The sequence below is a fragment of the Natator depressus genome, chromosome 4, assembly GCF_965152275.1.
Source record: "Natator depressus isolate rNatDep1 chromosome 4, rNatDep2.hap1, whole genome shotgun sequence".
Taxonomy (NCBI): domain Eukaryota; kingdom Metazoa; phylum Chordata; order Testudines; family Cheloniidae; genus Natator; species Natator depressus.
Genome location: NC_134237.1, coordinates 139,121,226 through 139,141,102, shown reverse-complemented (window position 1 = coordinate 139,141,102; position 19,877 = coordinate 139,121,226). Strand labels below are relative to the sequence as shown.

Genomic DNA, 19,877 nt, shown 5'->3' with positions numbered 1-19,877 from the left:
TTGACACCAGACAGACCATTATGGGACATTAAAGAGGACAAAAGACATTGGCTGTTCTGCCCTCCCTCCGTGAAGATGAGTTGTGCAAGTGGATTCCTCCCGTCAGCTGAGTTCACAGCTCAGAGCACTTGGGGGGTGTTACAGAGCGTGGGGGAGTCCGGGGCCTGCACCCCTCTTCCTGGGATTCACTCTGACTCTCAGCCAGCCAGTAAACGGAAGGTTTATTGGACAATAGGAACACAGTCTAAAACAGAGCTTGTGGGTACAACCAGGACCCCTCAATCAAGTCCTTCTGGGGGAAGAGGGAGCTTAGACTCCAGTCCTGGGGTTCCCTGCGTTCCACCACCCAGCCCAAAACTGAAACCAAAACCCCCCCAGCAGGCTGTCTCCTGCAGCCTTTGTCCAGTTTCCCAGGAAGAGGTGTTACCTCCCCCTCCTGGCTCAGGTTACAGGCTCTCAGGTCTCCCATCCCCAGTGAAACTCCCCTGCCACATTCCCAGGTCAACACTCCCCCCTCCCTGCTGCATCACATCTCTCCCCCCTTCGAGACTGAACTGAGCAGGGTCACTCTGACCAGTGACCTGGGGAAGTTCAGTGTCCCCTCTCTGAGACAACGCAGCCGCTATCATGTTGGCACTTCCCTTCACGGGGACCACGTCCATGTCATAATCCTGCAGGAGCAGGCTCCATCTCAGGCGTTTGGCGTTGGCTCCTTTCATCTGGTGCAGCCAGGTCAGGGGAGAGTGGTCGGTGTACACGGTGAAGTGTCACCCGAAGAGATAGGGCTCTAGTTTCTTGAGGGCCCACACCATGGCCAGGCACTCCTTCTCGATGGCCGCGTAGTGTTGCTCCCGGGGTAGCAACTTCTTGCTCAGGTACACGATGGGGTGTCTCTCCCCCTTTTCATCCTCCTGCATTAACACCACCCCCAGTCCCATGTCTGAGGCATCGGTGAACACCATACAGGGCTTGTCAAAGTCTGGGTTTGCCAGAACTGGGCCACTGACCAGAGCCGCCTCCCGCGTCTGGAAAGCCTCCTGGCACTGCTTGGTCCAGACCACCTTGTCTGGCTTCCCCTTCTTGCATAGCTCAGTGATGGGGGTGGCTATGGTGCTAAAGCAGGGCACAAACCTTCAATAGTATCCTGCCAACCCAATAAAGGCTTGGACCTGCTTTTTGGTGTGGGGAGCGGGCCAGTCTCTGATCACCTCCACCTTAGCTGGTTCCGGCTTTAGGCGGCCGCTCCCCACCCGATGGCCCAGGTAAGATATTTCAGCCACCCCCACCTTGCACTTCTCAGCTTTTATGGTCAGCCCCACCTCCTGGAGTCGGTCCAGGACTTGTCTAACCTGGGACACATGGTCCTCCCAGGTCTGGCTAAAGACACAGATGTCATCAATATACGCCACAGCAAACTCTCCATCCCCTTCAGTAGCTGATCCACCAGGCGCTGGAAGGTGGCCGGCGCTCCCTTGAGGCCGAAAGGTAGGGTCAGGAAATCATAGAGCCCCAGAGGGGTGATAAAGGCCGATTTCAGCCAGGCATCTGCATCCAGTGGCACTTACCAGTAGCCCTTTTTAAGATCCATGGTGCTAAGGTATTGAGCTCCTCCCAGCTTGTCTAGGAGCTCATCAGGCCTGGGCATGGGGTAGGCATCCGATACAGTGATGGCATTGAGCTTCCGATAGTCCACACAGAACCGGACTGACCCGTCCTTTTTGGGGACCAGCACCACCGGCGAGGCCCAAGGACTGGCAGATGGCTGGATCACCCCCAAAGCCAGCATGTCCCGGACCTCTCTTTCCAGGTCCTGAGCAGTTTTCCCTGTGACTCGGAAGGGGGAGCATCTTATCGGCGGGTGCGACCCTGTCTGCACCCAGTGGACAGTCAGATTAGTGCGTCCAGGCTGGTTGGAAAACAGCTGTCGGGACGGATGCAGCACCCCCCTGACCTCAGCTTGCTGGGCAGGGGTTAGTTGATCCGAGAGGGGGATTGTTTCCAGGGGGGAACCAGCTCTGGTCCCAGGGAATAGATCTACTAAAGGGTCATCTCCCTGCTCCTCCCACTGACCACACACAGCTAACACCACATTCCCCCTGGCATAATATGGCTTCATCATATTCACATGGTACACCCGGCGGTGGTGCGCCCGGTTAGACAGCTCCACCACATAGTTTACCTCATTGAGCTGCTTGACAACCTTGAAAGGGCCTTCCCAGGTGGCCTGTAGTTTGTTCTTTCTCACAGGGATGAGAGCCATCACCGGATCCCCGGTGGCGTAGGCACGGGCCCGCGCCGTGCAGTCATACCAGACCTTCTGCTTCCTCTGGGCTCTGGCCAGATTCTCCCTGGCCAGGCCCATGAGTTCAGGAAGTCTCTTTCGGAAGATCAGGACATACTCCACCACTGACCCTCCATTGGGAGTGGCCTTCCCCTCCCATTCGTCTCTCATCAGGTCCAGGGGGCCCCTTACCTTCCTTCCATATAACCGTTCGAAAGGCAAAAATCTGGTAGACTCCTGGGGTACCTCCCTGTACGCGAGCAGCAGGTGAGGTAAGTACTTGTCCCAATCCTGCGGGTGCTGGTTCATAAAGGTTTTCAGCATCATCTTTAGTGTCCCATTGAACCTCTCCACCAGCCCATTGGACTGGGGGTGATAAGCTCAGGCCCAGTTGTGCCGGACCCCACATTTCTCCCATAAGCACCGGAGCAGGGCCGACATGAAGTTGGACCCTTAGTCTGTCAAGACTTCCTTGGGGAACCCCACTCGGCTGAAAACGGTCAGGAGCGCATCTGCCACGGTGTCTGCTTCAATGGAAGCTAAGGGCACCGCCTCAGGGTAGTGGGTGGCGAAATCTACCACCACCAGAATGTATTTCTTCCCCGACCAGGTCGTCTTGCTGAGATGTCCCACTATGTCCATGGCCACCTTCTGGAAAGGTTCCTCTATGATGGGCAAAGGTTTCAAAGCTGCTTTCCCCTTGTCCCAGGCCTTCCCCACCCTCTGACAGGGGTCACAGGATCGGCAATACTGCCGGACAGCGGTAAAGACCCCGGGCCAGTAAAAGTTCTGTAGCAACCTCTGCCGGGTGCGCCAGATTCCCTGGTGCCCTGCGAGGGGGATGTCATGGGCCAGGGACAGGAGCTTGCGGCGATACTTCTGGGGGACCACCAGCTGCCTCCTGATCCCACAGGACTCCACTTCCCCTGGGGGAGCCCATTCTCGGTACAGGAACCCCCTTCTCCCACAGGAACCTTTCCTGGCAACCTCTCCTCATGCTCCGTCCCACACCGAGGTCGGCCAGGTCCCTGAGCTTCCGCAAGGAGGGATCTTTCCTCAACTCGGCCTGGAACCCAGTGGCTGGGGAAGGGATGGGGACCGGTTCCCTCTCATTGGCCGGGTCTGAGGCCACAGCCTCTCTGGGCTGTGCCCCTCGGCGCTCCCTCCCCACCAGTGTAGGGTCCTGCGCCTCCGGTGTGGTACCCTTCCCAAGGTCAGGGCGCAGTGCCCCTTGCTGGCTCTGGCTATGGGTCACAACCAGGGCGGTCTGGAGGTTGCTTGGCCAGTTCTCTAGGTCTCCCCCCATCAAAACTTCAGTGAGCAAATGGTGGTGCACCCCCACGTCCTTGGGGCCCTCCTTAGCCCCCCATTTCAGGTGTACCCTTGCCACAGGCACCTTGAATGGGGTCTCAGCCACCCCCGTCAGGGTCAGGTAGGTGTTGGGCACCACCCGATCTGGGGCCACCACCTCAGGCTGGGCCAGCATCACCTCTGTGCCTGTATCCCAGTATCCATTGACCTTCCTCCCATCCACCTCCAGGGGAACAAGGCACTCTCTCCAGAGGGACAGCCCCGCGCCCACCCTGTAAACCGAGAACCCCGAGTCCAGAGCATCCAGCCCTCCGGAGGAGCTGGCCTGGGGTACTCTTCCCTCCTGAGCAGGTGATAAGCTGGCAACCCCCCTTGCCTGGGCCGTCTGCCCCTCGTCCAGCTGGGTCCCTACCCAGTTAACCCTGGGTCGGTTGGGTCTGCTCAGTCTGTCCCTGAGCCTGGGGCACTGGGTCCGTACGTGGCCTCTCTGGCCACAGTGATAGCAGCTCACGTCACGTTGGTCCCCTCGAGCGGGTCGGATGGTCCTGACGCCAGGCGTTCCCCTTGGGAGGGGGTTCTCCATATTTCCCCGCTGGGAGGTCCCATGGTGACTCTCTCTCTCTCTGCATCGGGGGGGCCTGTTCTTTTGGGACTCCTCCCTGCTACCCCCTGACCGACTGTTCACAAACTCGTCGGCCAGCTGCCCTGCGTGCTGGGGGTTCTCTAGCTTTTTGTCCACCAACCATAGCCTCAGGTCGGAAGGGCACTGTTCATACAGTTGCTCCAGTACGATTAGGTCCAGCAGGTCCTCTTTAGCTTGGGCCCCAGCTGTCCACTTGCGGGCATATCCCTGCATTCGGTTGACCAGTTGTAGGTAGGTGACCTCAGGCGTTTTACACTGACTCCGGAACCTTCTCCGGTACATCTCGGGGGTCAGCCCAAACTGATGGAGCAGGGCCTTTTTGAACAGTTCGTAGTCCCCTGCCTCTGCCCCTCTCATTTGCCTGTACACCTCCACGGCTTTGGGGTCCAGTAAGGGGGTGAGAAACTAGAGCCTGTCGGCAGGGACAACCCTGTGCATCTCGCAGGCATTCTCAAAGGCCGTCAGGAAGCTATCTATGTCCTCCCCCTCCTTACGATGGGCCAGGGAGCACTTATCAAAGCTCCTTGCAGTCTTGGGTCCCCCTTTACTCACTGCAGCCGGGGCCCCACTGCTCCTCAGCCTGGCCAGCTCCAGCTCATGCTGTCTCTGCTTCTCTTCATGCTGCCTCTTTCTCCTCCTCCTCCTGCTCATGCTGACGTTGCCTCTCCTCCTCCTCCTGCTCATGCTGATGCTGCTTTTCATGATCCTCCAGCTCCCTCATTTTCATCTCCCTCTCCCATTCCAGCCGCCTCCGCACCAGGGATGGGGAGCTCCGCCAGGAGGATCCCCTGCTGGCTGCCAGGGTCAGGGTGCCCTCGGTATTCGCTGGGCTTCCCCCAACCCCTCCCCAGCCATAGGTAGGAAGGGTCGCGGGGATGTCCTCGGCAGCAGTCTGAACCCTCCCAACCCGGTCAGGCCCCAGGGCCCACGCTGCGTCTACCAGGCGGCTTCCCTCAGGGACAGGAATCTGGTCATCCAAGTGATCCTTCTCCTCCAACTGGGCAATCAGCTGTTCCTTGGTGGACCTCCCAATGTGCAGCCCCCTCTGCCTGCACAGCTCCACCAGGTCGCTCTTAAAGCGTTTAGCGTACATCTCACTGCTGGCCACTCGCAGGCCTGTGCAGCTTTCCACAGTTTCCAGGAAGAACCCCAAGGGTGCCAGTACTTCTTGAGGTCACCACCTCTTTGCCAGGGTTGAGCTGCAGACTTCTCCACCCCTGGGACCGCTCACTGCAATCCCCCGGGGGACCCTGTTACTGCAAAAGTCCTTCTCTCTGGTCACATACTCCCAGGGGTTAACCGCCCCCTGAAACTGTCTCTCTCTGAATCTTCAGCACGCCTGGTCCCCATCAATCCCCCTTCGTTTTACTATTTCCCAGTCACTTACTGCAGGAAGCGCCGTTCACGGGATGCAGTACATCCCACCGCTGCCACCAGTTGTCACGGAGTGTGGGGGAGTCCGTGGCCTGCACTCCTTTTCCTGGGATTCACTGTGACTCTCAGCCAGCCAGTAAAACGGAAGGTTTATTGGACAATAGGAACACAGTCTAAAACAGAGCTTGTGGGTACCACCAGGACCCCTCAGTCAAGCCCTTCTGGGGGTCAGCGAGCTTAGACCCCAGCCCTGGGGTTCCCTGCATTCCACCACCCAGCACCAAACTGAAACCAAAACCCCCCCAGCAGGCTCTCTCCTGCAGCCTTTGTCCAGTTTCCCAGGCAGAGGTGTTACCTCCCGCTCCCGGCTCAGGTTACAGGCTCTCAAGTCTCCCATCCGCAGTGAAACCCCCCCTGCCACATTCCCAGGTCAAACACTCCCCCCTCCCTGCTGCATCACAGCAATCTCGTTAGATATGCGTTAGATTCTGTTTTGTTTAAATGGCTGATAAAATAAGCTGTGCTGGATGGAATGTATATTCCTGATTTTGTGTCTTTTTGTAACTTAAGGTTTTGCCTAGAGGGATTCTCTATGTTTTGAATCTGATTACCCTGTAAGGTATTTACCATCCTGATTTTACAGAGGTGATTCTTTTACTTTTTCTTTAATTAAAATTCTTCTTTTAAGAACCTGATTCCTTTTTCATTGTTCTTAAGATCCAAGGGTTTGGATCTGTGTTAATCTATGCAAATTGGTGAGGATTTTTATCAAGCCTTCCCCAGGAAAGGGGGTGTAGGGCTTGGAGGGATTTTGAGGGGAAGACATTTCCAAGTGGGCTCTTTCCCTGTTATATATTTGTCAGACGCTTGGTGGTGGCAGCAATAAAGTCGAGGGACAAAAGGTAAAAAAGTTTGTACCTTGGGGAAGTTTTAACCTAAGCTGGAAAAATAAGCTTAGGGGGTTTTTCATGTACCCTAGAGTTCAGAGTGGAGAAGGAACTTATGCTCAAATAAATTTGTTAGTCTCAAAGGTGCCACAAGTACTCCTTTTCTTTTTGCGAATACAGACTAAGACGGCTGATACTCTGAACCCTTGGATCTGCAGGTTTTTTATTGCAATGTAGATGTACCCTGGAAGTCCAGGTTTCCCTTTCCGCCTCAGAGACTCAGCTTGACCTGCTTTACCACTCTGACCAGGTGACCCCCACCACCAGCCCAGTGGCCCAGCTAGCTGGCTTATCCATGATCCTGTCTAAGACCTGAGACTTGCCTCCAGTGTTAACATTTACAGGGGAAGGAGACTGTTGCATCTCAAACAGGGAGCAGAGATTTAGCTGAGCACGATAATGAGCAGCCAAGTACGGTGATGACAAAAACTAAATGACTCCTCCCCCTTCTAGATAATCTCACAGTAGATCCAGTGTCAGCTTTTCCCAGACTGGAGAGAAGGTGACCACTTCAGCCAACACAGTCATCATTATTCATAAACAACACAATCTAAACTCTGTCCATTCAAATGTGTTTCACTGTGTCTGTGTGTTCTGAACTACAAGGGCCCAACCTTGCCCCACATCACTGGCATTACATCCCTGGGCAATCACATGTGTTTAGAAACATGCTAGCCAATAAGAGCAATATCCCCCTTACCTCAAGGCATTTCACAAACACACATCCCTGTAGGACAATCACCTCTGCTTAAGCAGCTTCCAGAGTTCACAGACATATCAGTACATGGCCCGAAAAAAACTGCAAGACATCTGCAAACAAAGGCCAGTATTAGACAGGACGGAAGGAACTGGCACGGACCTCTAGAGACCTGGAAACGCAGTGCCCCCCTGCTCCTGGGAAAGGAGAGGATGTGGAGATTCCTACCAGGGCTTTCTCAAAGGACAGTGCACAGCTGTTTCCACCTTTTCTATCAATCTCTGGCAAGTAGCAACCTCAGCCCTGGGCTCCTCTTTTGTTGATGGAAGAGAAAAAGACCCCCCCCCCCCCAAAAAAAGACTCCCTGGTAGTTTTGGAATGTGGGAGGGGTAGGAAATAGACACGGGGTAAAAGAGGTTTGATAGTTTACCCTGTACCCTATCCCTCCTCTGCCTCTGTTTTCAGCTCCTCCACCCCGCGCGAACAGCTGAAGCGCTCCTTACTGCTGATCACAGCTTTAGCCCAAGCAGCCGCTAAGTGCAACTGACAGGATTCTTGACTGTTCCCTGGGGCTCACAGCTGCAGTGTAACTGCCCAGTGTCTTGCTCCTTCCGCACTGCTGCGCCTTGGGAGAGAGACAAGCAGCAGCCTTGCAGACACAGAACGACTACGCAGCACTAGTTCATACTCCGTGGGTTTTCTTTGTCATCACAATGAGATGAACATCAGTTTCTACATAACGAATGTGTAAGGCCAGCGGTTCTCAAATGCGGTCACCAGGGGCTTTTCTTGCGGCCACAGCCTCATGGACTGTTATGGGGGGCGGGGGCAAAATAGCAGCCCCTTCCTGTAGCTCCTGGATGCCCGGCCTTGGTGTCGATTGCTGGGGCCACCAGCATTGGTTGGGCCCTGCTCCCCCTGTGGAGATACCTGGGGCACAATGCTGGAAGACCAGGCAGCTGGTGAGTTTCCCACCTTCCCAAGGGCGGTGGGGTTCAGGCTTTGGGCTTCAGCCCTGGGGTGGCGGGGCAGCAGGCTCTGGCCACAGGGCTTTGGGCTCCAGCCCTCCACTGCCTCCCCATTCCCCCTGGCGCCTCCCCGGACCCCTTCCCCCCCTCACCCCATCTAGGGCTTAATTTGTCCCCAGGCTTGTTGCCAGGGCTGAGTAAGTCTGCTGTGAATAGTGATACTTCTATGTTTGTTAATATCACTTTTGCCAGCTAGCAATAAACAAATTACAATGATTTGGCCGTGTATATTTATTTGTTTTTCCTAAAGCTAAATTAAGTATTTTTGGAAAAAGCATGAGAGCAGCCACCAGCTTAAACAGTGAGAGATCAGCTTAAAGCCCTGAAACAGGAGCATTAACTATTATCGCTCTGCATATTCTTGTTATCAATATAAATGTCCAGTCCCTTTTTGTTGCTACATTTTTAGCCTCAACAGCATCCAGTAGCAGTGGGTTCCACAGGCTAATTATTCACCATGTGAAAATGTCTTTCCTTTGATCACTTTTGAATTTCCAGCCTTTTCATTTCACTGAATGTCCCTCTGTTTTTGAGTTATGAGACAGAGAACAGACGCTCCCAATCTACCTCCACTAGACCATACAGACTTTTGTCCCCTCTCATTCATCATCTTTCTCAGGTAAACAATACCAGGCTCTTCAGTCTTTCTTCATAAGAGGTTTTGTTATTTTTTTCCCCCAGCCCCTTGATTCTTGTATGAACTCCCCATCAGTGATCCCACTGATAGGAGTCCTGTCACTGGCTTGTTAGGTATCCTCAAGCAAGTCATGTCATCACTTTGTGCTTTGCTTTCCCACTCTGTTAAATGGGGATATCAATTCTGACCTACTCCGTGGGGTGAGGTTTGAAGTTTTCTGAGTAGACAAGAGTGGACAGTTATTGGTCTGCGTGAAGTGGGCGACTTTTACTGTTAATATTGGCCCAGTTTTATTATTTTGTATAGTAATTAGCTGAATGTGCATCTAGACTCATTGATTTTAGGGCCAGAAGAGACCACTATGATCTAGTCTGACCTCCTGCATAACAAAGGCTAGAGGAGTACTGTTCACGGGCTCTGTTTTTCATTTCCAGCATCTGGCCTATAGGCATCTGATACATGAGGAAGTATCATTTCTCCCCCTGTTCCTCTCTCTGTCTCACACACACCCCCAGCTCCAGAAGGGAGAATTGCTGTCTTGCCCTTCCTGAGGCTGCTGCATGGTAGGGTGTCTGCTACTCTACCCTTCCCCCAGGCTCCATATTTTGGGCAGCTTCTGCCTCCCACACAGCTCCAATACCAGCCTCTGCAGCAGCTGAGAGCTGTGCTAAGCATGAATTTGACATATTCTTGTCAGTTTCAGAGCCACACCTTAAGTTCCCAAAGGCTGCAGTGAAAATCACTAGGGTCTTCCCCACTTCTCTGCTGCCCCTTAGCAGAGCCCTGAGCAGCACCAGGTGCCCCGGAGTTGTCCAGATTCACACAGATAGCCCCGCATCAGGTCATGCTGGGAAATTTTCTCTTCCTAAAAAGAAGAGCTAGAAACATAGGGCACCATTTTCAAAGGCACTGAGCACCCACCAATTCCACTGGAGCTCAGCACCCTGGAAAAGTTTGGCTATTTAAACAAAAGAATAAAAGCTTAGATTCTGCAGGAACTAAGGGTTCATGCCCCAGACTCACCAGTAAGGTAGCAGCATTTGAGTGCTGATAGAATTGTCTAAATGCCATAGAACCCCTTTCTACACAGACTCTGCCGTGGGCCATGTCTACTACCAATCCCACTGGCTTCAAAACCGGCGTTCCCTGTATCTCGGGTACCTAAATGATCCAGAATTCCTACTCATTTCCATTTAACCCTCTCTCATCGCACCCTCGCCCAAGCTCTTCTACAGCCAGGCTACCAAGAAACACAACATCAGACCTTAATACCCAGTAATATATAGGGGGAGAGCTCATCATGCGCCCCAGCTGCATTGCTCCTTCCCTGGCACACTAGTTATTGTCCCAGCAGCTCAACAGACATTTCCCTGGCAGGGCTATATTCATTGTGGGGAGAGAGGCTCCCAGCCAAGCCAGGCTCAGCACAGCTCCGGCTGAATCAATGAGTTCCAGCCCAGCGGCTGCCTGCAGAACCCACAAGGAGCAGGTAACCTACAGAGACAAGAGACCCACCAGAGACAGGGGAGATTAGCCAGCTGAAGAGCAGGGCTGGCGGTCACACGTCTGCATTCTTACCGGAGGCTGCAGCATGAACTTTGCTTTGCTTTCCCACTCTCCAGCTGCCTCTACCACACTGAAAAGCCTCCCCAGCAACCAGGCAGGGAACCCGCAGCAGACAGACCGACCCTGCCTTGGAGAGAGAGTTTCTCTTGGTGTCACAGGGGAAACTCCCCTCCCCACAGATGCCCAGGGAAGGGAAGGGAAGGGAAGACGGGGTGAGGAACGAACAAGGGTGGGAAGGAAGGAGGGGCGGGGAAGGGAAGAATTGAGCGGAGCAGGCAAGGAAGGGGAGAAGGAGAGGGAGGGGGAGCAGACGAGAGGAGTCGGGGCAGAGCAGGAGGGAGCTGAGGCAGGAAACAACTAGGGGGAAGCAGGGCGTGGGAGGGGAGCTGGGGGACTGGGACGAGGCAGGAAGGGGGCTGGGGCAGGTGGGGGAAGTGGGGCAAGAGCAGGGCTAGGGGAGCAGGGAGACTGGGGCGGGGCAGGTGAGGCTGGGGCAGCGGGGACGGACTGGGGCAGCTGGGGACAAGAAGGGGTGGGGCGGGAGGGGGCTGGGGTAGCTGGGCTGGACTGAAGGGGGCAGGGTAGGAAGGGGCCAGGGGACCAGGACAGGTGAGGGGGGACGGGAATTGACTGAGGCGGGCGGGGCGGGATAGGAAGGGGGAGCGGGAAGGAGCCTGGGGCCGGCGGGGGGCGGAGTAGATGAGGGGGAAGGGGCGGGGGCGGGGCACATGAGGGGGAAGGTGGGGGGTCGAGAAGGGACCGGGGCACATGAGGGGGCGGGGTAGATGAGGGGGAAGGGGAGGGGCCGGGCGGGGCGCGGGGCTCCGCCCCCCGGACTCACCGCTCCCCGGCGCGCTCAGCACCACAGCGCTGCCCACAGCCCCGCGCGACCCGCTCTCCGGACACGCCCCCGCCCGCTCCCATTGGCCCGATCTCGTCCCCGCCTCCTCGATCGCTCATTGGCCAGGGCTGTTCCGGGGCCTGTGAGGGCACGAGGCGGCCCCTCCTTACGGGGGGCGGGACCTAAGGGGAGGGGTCACCCAGTTGCGGGGCGACGGGTCACGAATGGACCAATGACAAACCCATGGGGTGGGACTGTGAGTCTGGGACTGGCAGCCAGGACTCCCCCCATGTGCTTCCCTGAGTCAGCCGTGTGCTGCTGGGGGCCCCGCTCCCTGGGGGCTGGGTCCCTCCCCACCCTCTGCCCATCCTCCCCTTCCTTCCCAATCTCACCCCCTCCTTCGCATAGCCCACCCCCTTGGGCCCACTGCCCATCCCCCCCCTCCTCCCCAATCTCACACCCCGCCCCTCGCCCAGCCCACCCCCTTGGGCCCACTGCCCCTTCCCGTCCCCGTCCCCCTCTGCTGGTGGCCGGTTTGGAATGAGAAACTTTCCAGACCTTTTCCCTGGGGTTGACCTGGTGGCAAGTCGGAGCCGGGCTGCATCCTGGGGGCCGGTTTGCACTCAAGAGAAAATGGCTGCTCCTTTTCACTGGGGGACCCAGGGGTTGGGGGCTGGAGGTGCAGCACCCCCAGGTGTCACTGTGAGAAGGTGGCCGGGGCTGCGGTCAGAAGCACACAACATGCTTTGCAGCAGAGGCCCCCCCAGGCTGTGCGGCAGCCCCCCCCTAATGGGGGAGGAGGAACTTTTTGGGGGGGGGGGGCGCTGAGTATCAGCTGCAGGACCCGCCGCCCGGGGCTCAGGCACCTCTCCAGGCCCCCGGTCCCCCAGCTGCCGCCTGACCCCGCCCCCCTCCCTCAGCTCCCGCGCCAAGGGTCCCCCGGCTGCCCGCTGGCCCCGCGCCCTGGGGGGCTCTGGTTCCGGCTCCACACTGGCAGCGAGAGGGCTAGGGAGAGCCTTGGGACCCGATTGCGTTCCACGGAGATGGATGTTAAAAGACGGCGACCTACCCCAGGTCAGGGCTGACCCGGAAGGAGAGCAGCGCTCGATTTCTTTTGGTGGGAGACAATCCTGGTTGCAGCCCTGAGCCGGCACTTGCCTGCCAGCCTGATGAGCTCCTACCAGGGGGGTCGACCGGAGCCTGGGGGATCACAGAAGCTTGTTGGAGACAAGCCCTGAACAGAAGGGTGGGGTCCCAGCGAACATTCGCTGGACCAGCCTGCTTGGAGTGGTGGGATTGTTTTGGTTCCTGATTCCCTTTGGACGTTAGTGGGAAGTGGGCCTTGGCCCACCGCCACCTCACAGAGACATGCCGCTGGGGGAGTTGTGCCCTGGCAGGCCACAAGAAGGCACTACAAAAGGTCCCCCCCTGCTCTCCTGCTGGTAATAGCTCACCTTAAGTGATCACTCTCGTGACAGTGTGTATGGTAACACCTATTGTTTCATGTTCTCTATGAATCTCCCCGCTGTATTTTCCACTGAATGCATCCGATGAAGTGAGCTCTAGCTCACGAAAGCTTATGCTCAAAGAAATTTGTTAGTCTCTAAGGTGCCACAAGTCCTCCTTTTCTTTTTGGAGAATCCACCATGACCCTTGGTACATTGTTCCAATGGTTAATTACACTCCCCATTAAAAACATATGCCTTATTTCCAGTCTGAAACCTTCCCTCCGCCCCCATCTGGGTTGACAGCAGGGTTTGAACCCAGAACTTTCTTGTGTGAAACGTTCTGTTTGTAGAGCATCCTTTCATGGTTGGAGTGGCATAATACGACCCCTGTGTGTGTGAAATTTAAAATAACCAAGCCTGGCGCTCAGGAAATGCTCCCTTAATGAAGTACAATAACTGCTCACTTAAAGCCCTCCCAGTTAATGGTGTTTCATTGTTACGTTGCTGATCCATTAGGGAACATGCTCGTTTAAGTTGCGCATTGCTCCCTTATAACGTGGTTTGGCAGCCACCTGCTTTGTCCACTGCTTGCAGGAAGAGCTGCCCGGTGGAGCTAGCTGGGGGGGGGGGGTGTCTTGGAGCCAGGGTGGGCCGGCAGCCCCCCTATCAGCTCCCCGCTCCCCTAAGTTCCCTGTGCGGCAGCAGTTCAGCTGTCCCTCCCCCCACTGCCGTGTGATGCTCCTGCCCTCTGCCCTGGAGCTGCTCCCGGGAGCCTCCTGCTTGCTGTGCAGGAATGACGGGGGCTAATGTCAGGGTGTCCCCCTCCCCCCTGCTCCTGCCCCCCACTTACGCCATCTCCATAGAGCCGCCTAGAATTTACATTTGCAGATACTGTTGCAGTAGGAATGAACTTTTATGAAGTCGTGACTTCTCCTCTGGATGTATTGTGTGTGTGAGAGAGATTCTTGACTCACAGGAACATGGGAACAGCCAGACTGGATCTGACAAGTGTCCCTCTAGCCCAGTATCCTTCCTTCGACAGGGGCCAACACTAGGTGCTTCAGAGGAAGGTGTAAGGACCCCATCACTAGGCAGATATGGGAGAATCATAGAATCATAGAATATCAGGGTTGGAAGGGACCTCAGGAGGTCATCTAGTCCAACCCCCTGCTCAAAGCAGGACCTAATCCCCAACTAAATCATCCCAGCCGGGGTTTTGTCAAGCCTGACCTTAAAAACCTCTAAAGAAGGAGATTCCACCACCTCCCTAGGTAACCCATTCCAGTGCTTCACCACCCTTCTAGTGAAAAAGTTTTTCCTAATATACAACCTAAACCTCCCCCGCTGGGTGAATCTGCCACCATAAAGGTCTTGTCTTGATCTCTAATAATAGGAGATGGGTTTAAAGCCCTGAAAAAGGTTTACCTCCCTTTCAATACTTTTTTTTTTTAAGCACTATGTATTATAATCTTGGATATTCTTATTATCCATATGAACATCCAATCCCTCTTTGACTCTTCCTAAAGTCTCAACAACATCCTGTAGCAAAGAGTTCCACAGGTTAATTTACAGCTGGAATGAAAAAGTAATCTACATTTTTCACAAAATTCTGCCAGGGGAGGATACACTTAGTTTCCAGCCCCTTAATTCCATCCTGTTTCAGGTGACACCAAATCTTACACGCTGTTATGCTATCAATAAAAATAGGTCAAGATTTTCTCAAATAAGGGCCCAGAGTTTGGCTCTTTACTCTGTATTTAGGTGCCTAAATAAGTGCTAAGCACCCAACAGCCCCCATTGACTCTGGTGGGGGATGCTGGTGCTTCACATATTTGAAAATGAGGCCACTTCATGTGGATTGAGGAGTCTAACTGTAGGTTCCTACTTTTGAAAATCTTGGTCTTTCTATACTTTTTCAAGGACAAAGTCGAAATGTTGCCAGAGGAAGTTGCGTTAATGGAATCACCTTGTCCCAGAGGTGCTGGCTCGTCCCTTGGCAGTGGTCACAAAAAAGAGGGTTTTGTTTAAGTGAGTAAAGAAAATGAATAGATTTTTCCAGTCCCTTATTGTCCTTCTGCATAGCTCACACAGCCCAGGTTGAATATTAACAGCACGTCACTGCACGGTCAGTTTCTGGTTCCCTGGCACTTGCAGGCTGTTTCATTACTGATGCTACAGCCAAGCAAAAAACTGGCATTCTATCCCCAGATCTTCCACTGACTTGCTGTGGGACCTTGGGCAAGACACTCTGTGCATCTCTTTCACCCTTCCTCTGTCTTGTCTCTTCAGACCGTAAGCTCTTTGGATCAGGAACTGTCTCTGTGTTTGTACAGCACCTAGCACAATTGGGCTGGGACCTCAGTTAGGCTTGGAGATGCTACTGAAATACAAATAATAATGGAAAGAGATCAATTCACATTCTATTTTTAAACAGAGCCTGAAACTGGGGCCTAACCGGCTCTTAATCTCCCCATCAAAGGGAGGGAATCCAACGTTATGCACGCATTTGAAAAACCCTAACCTTTCCCATTGAAGCATCTGATTTATATCATAATCAGGAAAGGCAAAGAGTCCAATATGTTTTCCCTTAACCATGTGTCCTAGGTCCTGTCACCTGGACCTATTCCAGGTAGGCACCAGTAGCAGAAAGGTCTGTCGGAAAAGCATTGTTGCTATATGAATGTCTGGCACAAACTTTTGTTGAATTTTATTTTCCAATATGATTTGACTCTCTGTCTAGGTTTTTCCGTGGCCCACGTCGCCGTGATATCTTGGGGCCGTGGGGTCTGAAACTGGAGTTCCGAGGCTTTATCACCATATCTCAATTCACCTCCCCTCATATCGTCCCAACTCCAGCAATTGCTCACAGGGAAATCTTTAATATGGTTTTAGTTGTTGAGTAGGGTGTGATGATAAGCCTTCGCCAAAGGGAATTGTTAACAGCTTGTGGCCTATTCTGAAGAAGGTGGCAGCTATTAAACAACCACTGCTGCTTTTCATAAAGCTTGCCCAGTTGAAAATACCCAGGGGTACAGAAATAGTCACTCTTCATATTGAAAAGTGTTGGAGAAAGGCGCCTTGGAAAAGGTCAGAGCTATTGTAAGGGCTGTAAATATTCCATTGCTCCTGTGTGTGCCATACGTGACCCGAGGATAATCCCAGGATTTAGGTTTTCCAGAGATGCTGCTCCCTCCAAAACAAATTCAATTAAACGAGGAAAAAATTGCCGCTGGGGGAGCTGCCAAGCCAGTGGTTCGTTCTGGCTCTGTTTCCTCCTCTGTGCTAAGCTCCTGTGGTAAATTGCTTCTGCATAGCTGAGAGAAATTGGCCAAAATAAATCAGCGAGGAGCACTAGCACATGTTCTGAAATGAAAGCAGAATTTGCTAAACTAATTAGGATAATATCCAAATTGATGGGCTTGCCGATACCAACCACATGTGCCTTCTGGGTAGTCTTGTGCATTGCAGCAATGTCTGCCAGGAGGCCTAACCCAAGAGGGACTGGTTAGGCTCTAAAATTGGACCACTGAGTTGCTTGTTTCATTAGAAACCTGACTGAGCTAGTCATTGGAGAGTTGAACACTCTTTGGGATCCTTTTCAATTTAAGGCCAGAAGGACCCGATACGATCATCTAGTTTGACCTTCTGCGCAGCACAGGCTGGAGAATCTTGCCCAATAATTTTGGCTTCAAGCCCATAGATTCTGTTTGAGCTAGAGCATATCTTTTAAAGAGACATCTAGTTTTGATTTAAAGACTCCAAGTGGTGAAGAATCCATCACTTCCCTAGGTAAGTTGTTGTGATGATTGATTACCTTCACTGTTCACAATGAGCACCTTATTTCTAGTCTGAATATGTCTAGCTTCACCTTCCAGCCATTGGATCTCATTCTACCTTTTGCAGCTAGAATATAGAGCTGCAAAAGGTAGAATGCTGTCAGAAATCTCTTCTACATGTAAGTACTTGGAGACTGTGATCAAGTCACCTGTTGACCTTCTCTTGGATAATAGTCTATCACAGTGAGGCATGTTTTCAAGACCTCTATAGCAGTTGGTATTGACTCTAGCCATTCTTGGGGTAACAGGAAAGGTACCATTGCCTGGAATGGAGTGGTGTTCTTGCTACTTTATTTTAAACTCCAGGGGGTACCGAAGTATACTGGAGAGAGATGCTTTAGAAATGGAGATATTTATCCTTGTAAATACAAGTTGTTATTTATATTGTGGTAGTGTCTAGGAATCCCGATCATGGATCAGGGCCCCTTGTTCTAGGTGCTGCACAAACACAGAACAAGAAGAGGTTTCTTGTCCCAAGAAACTGACAGTCCCAGTATAAATACATTATAGATTCCAAGGCCAGAAGGAACTAATTTTCACAGTATGCATCCGATGAAGTGAGCTGTAGCTCACGAAAGCTCATGCTCCAATAAATTGGTTAGTCTCTAAGGTGCCACAAGTCCTCCTTTTCTTAATGTGATCATAGTGTCTGACATGCAGTATAACAGAGTCTAGGACTTCCCTGAATTGATAACAGAATCTCCGTATAATAAAAAAGTAAAAACCTGTACCTATGCCATGCCAAGAGTCCTCAAGCATTCTGCTAATAGAGTTCTAAGGAATCAGTGCGATGAAGGGGACTGCTCAGAGTGGGGATTACTTAGTCGAGCTGCCACAGTTCTTCAAAGGTTGATTCAGCACCTGTACAATCCAACATAAAGTGGCCAGCGCAACCCACCCATAACCCCCTATAGACAAATCAATACAACCAGCACACACAATTACAACACACACTCACGGCCTCTTACTGCAATTCTTACACCTCAATGGCTCCTCCAGAAACTTCCCCCGCCACCTCCCTAACTGTCAGCCTGTGCCCCCATACAGACAGCGCCCCACTCCTCCCGACCTTCCCCTGCCACCTCCCTAACTGCCAGCATGTGCCCCTATACAGACAGCGCCGCACTCTTCCAGAACCTTCCCCCAGTACCTCCCGAACTGCCAGCCTGTTCCCCCATACAGACAGTGCCCCGCTCCTCCCGAACCTTCCCCCACCACCTCCCTAACTGCCAGCCTGTGTCCCCATACAGACAGCGCCCCGCTCCTCCCAACCCTTCCCCTGGTACCTCCCTAACTGCCACCCAGTGCCCCCATACAGACAGCGCCCCGCTCCTCCCGAACCTTCCCCCACCACCTCCCTAACTGCCAGCCTGTCCCCCATACAGACAGCACCCCGCTCCTCCCGAACCTTCCCCCATCAGCTCCCTAACTGCCAGCCTGTGCCCCTATACAGACAGCACCCCGCTCCTCCCCAACCTTCTCCCGCCACCTCACTAACTGCCAGCCTGTGCCCCCATACAGACAGCGCCCCGCTCCTGCCGAACCTGCCCCCGCCACCTCCCTAACTGCCAGCCTGTGCCCCCATACAGACAGCACCCCGCTCCTCCCAAAACTTCCCCCCCCACCTCCCTAACTGCCAGCCTGTGCCCCCATACAAACAGCGCCCCGCTCCTCCCGAACCTTCCCCCCCCACCTCCCTAACTGCCAGCCTGTGCCCCCATACAGACAGCGCCCTGCTCCTGCCCAACCTTCCCCCGCCACCTCCCTAACTGCCAGCCTGTGCCCCCATACAGACAGCTCCCCGCTCCTCCCGAACCTTCCCCCGCAACCTCCCAAACTGCCAGCCTGTCGCCCATACAGACAGCGCCCCGCTCCTCCCGAATCTTCGCCCGCCACCTCCCTAACTGCCAGCCTGTGCCCCCATACAGAAAGCGCCCCGCTCCTCCCCAACCTTCCCCCGCCACCTCCCTAACTGCCAGCTTGTGCCCCCATACAGAGAGCACCCCGCTCCTCCCCAACCTTCCCCCGCCACCTCCCTAACTGCCAGCCTGTGCCCTCATACAGACAGCGCCCCGCTCCTCCCGAACCTTCCCCCGCCACCTCCCTAACTGCCAGCCTGTGCCCCCATACAGACAGCGCCCCGCTCCTCCCGAACCTTCCCCCGCCACCTCCCTAACTGCCAGCCTGTGCCCCCATACAGACAGCACCCCGCTCCTCCCCAACCTTCCCCCCCCACCTCCCTAACTGCCAGCCTGTGCCCCCATACAGACAGCGCCCCGCTCCTCCCGAACCTTCCCCCGCCACCTCCCTAACTGCCAGCCTGTGCCCCCATACAGACAGCGCCCCACTCCTCCCGAACCTTCCCCCGCCACCTCCCTAACTGCCAGCCTGTGCCCCCATACAGACAGCACCCCGCTCCTCCCGAACCTTCCCCCGCCAGCTCCCTGCCAGCCTCTGCCCCCAGACAGACAGCACCCCGCTCCTCCCAAACCTTCCCCCGCCACCTCCCTAACTACCAGCCTGTGCCCCCATACAGACAGCGCCCCGCTCCTCCCGACCTTCCCCCGCCACCTCCCTAACTGCCAGCCTGTGCCCCCATATAGACAGCGCCCCGCTCCTCCCGAACCTTCCCCCCCCACCTCCCTAACTGCCAGCCTGTGCCCCCATACAGACAGCGCCCCGCTCCTCCCAAACCTTCCCCTGCCACCTCCCTAACTGCCAGCCTGTGCCCCCAAATAGACAGCACCCCACTCCTCCCGACCTTCCCCTGCCACCTCCCTAACTGCCAGCCTGTTCCCCCACACAGACAGCGCCCCGCTCCTCCCGAACCTTCCCCCGCCAGCTCCCTGCCAGCCTCTGCCCCCAGACAGACAGCACCCCGCTCCTCCCAAACCTTCCCCCGCCACCTCCCTAACTGCCAGCCTGTGCCCCCATACAAACAGCGCCCCGCTCCTCCCGACCTTCCCCCGCCACCTCCCTAACTGCCAGCCTGTGCCCCCATATAGACAGCGCCCCGCTGCTCCCGAACCTTCCCCCCCCACCTCCCTAACTGCCAGCCTGTGCCCCCATACAGACAGCGCCCCTTACTCCCAAACATTCCCCTGCCACCTCCCTAACTGCCAGCCTGTGCCCCCAAATAGACAGCACCCCGCTCCTCCCGACCTTCCCCTGCCACCTCCCTAACTGCCAGCCTGTCCCCCATACAGACAGCACCCCGCTCCTCCCGAAGCTTCCCCCGCCACCTCCCTAACTGCCAGCCTGTGCCCCC

At 54.8% G+C, this 19,877-nt stretch overlaps 1 long non-coding RNA gene across 5 annotated transcripts in view; it reads right to left on the bottom strand.

The window, feature by feature from the left end:
* LOC141986917 (uncharacterized) overlaps positions 1-19,877 on the bottom strand; it is a 47,711-nt gene that overhangs the window by 21,765 nt on the left and 6,069 nt on the right. For 2 of the 5 annotated variants that reach the window (XR_012639398.1, XR_012639397.1), the window contains exons 1-2: positions 10,497-10,734; positions 7,257-7,366 (exon numbers count right to left, since the gene is read on the bottom strand). This is a non-coding gene — a long non-coding RNA (uncharacterized LOC141986917). Of the gene's footprint in view, positions 1-7,256; positions 7,367-10,496; positions 10,735-19,877 lie in introns of those variants that run through there. The other 3 variants (XR_012639399.1, XR_012639395.1, XR_012639396.1) reach the window with 3 other exon arrangements.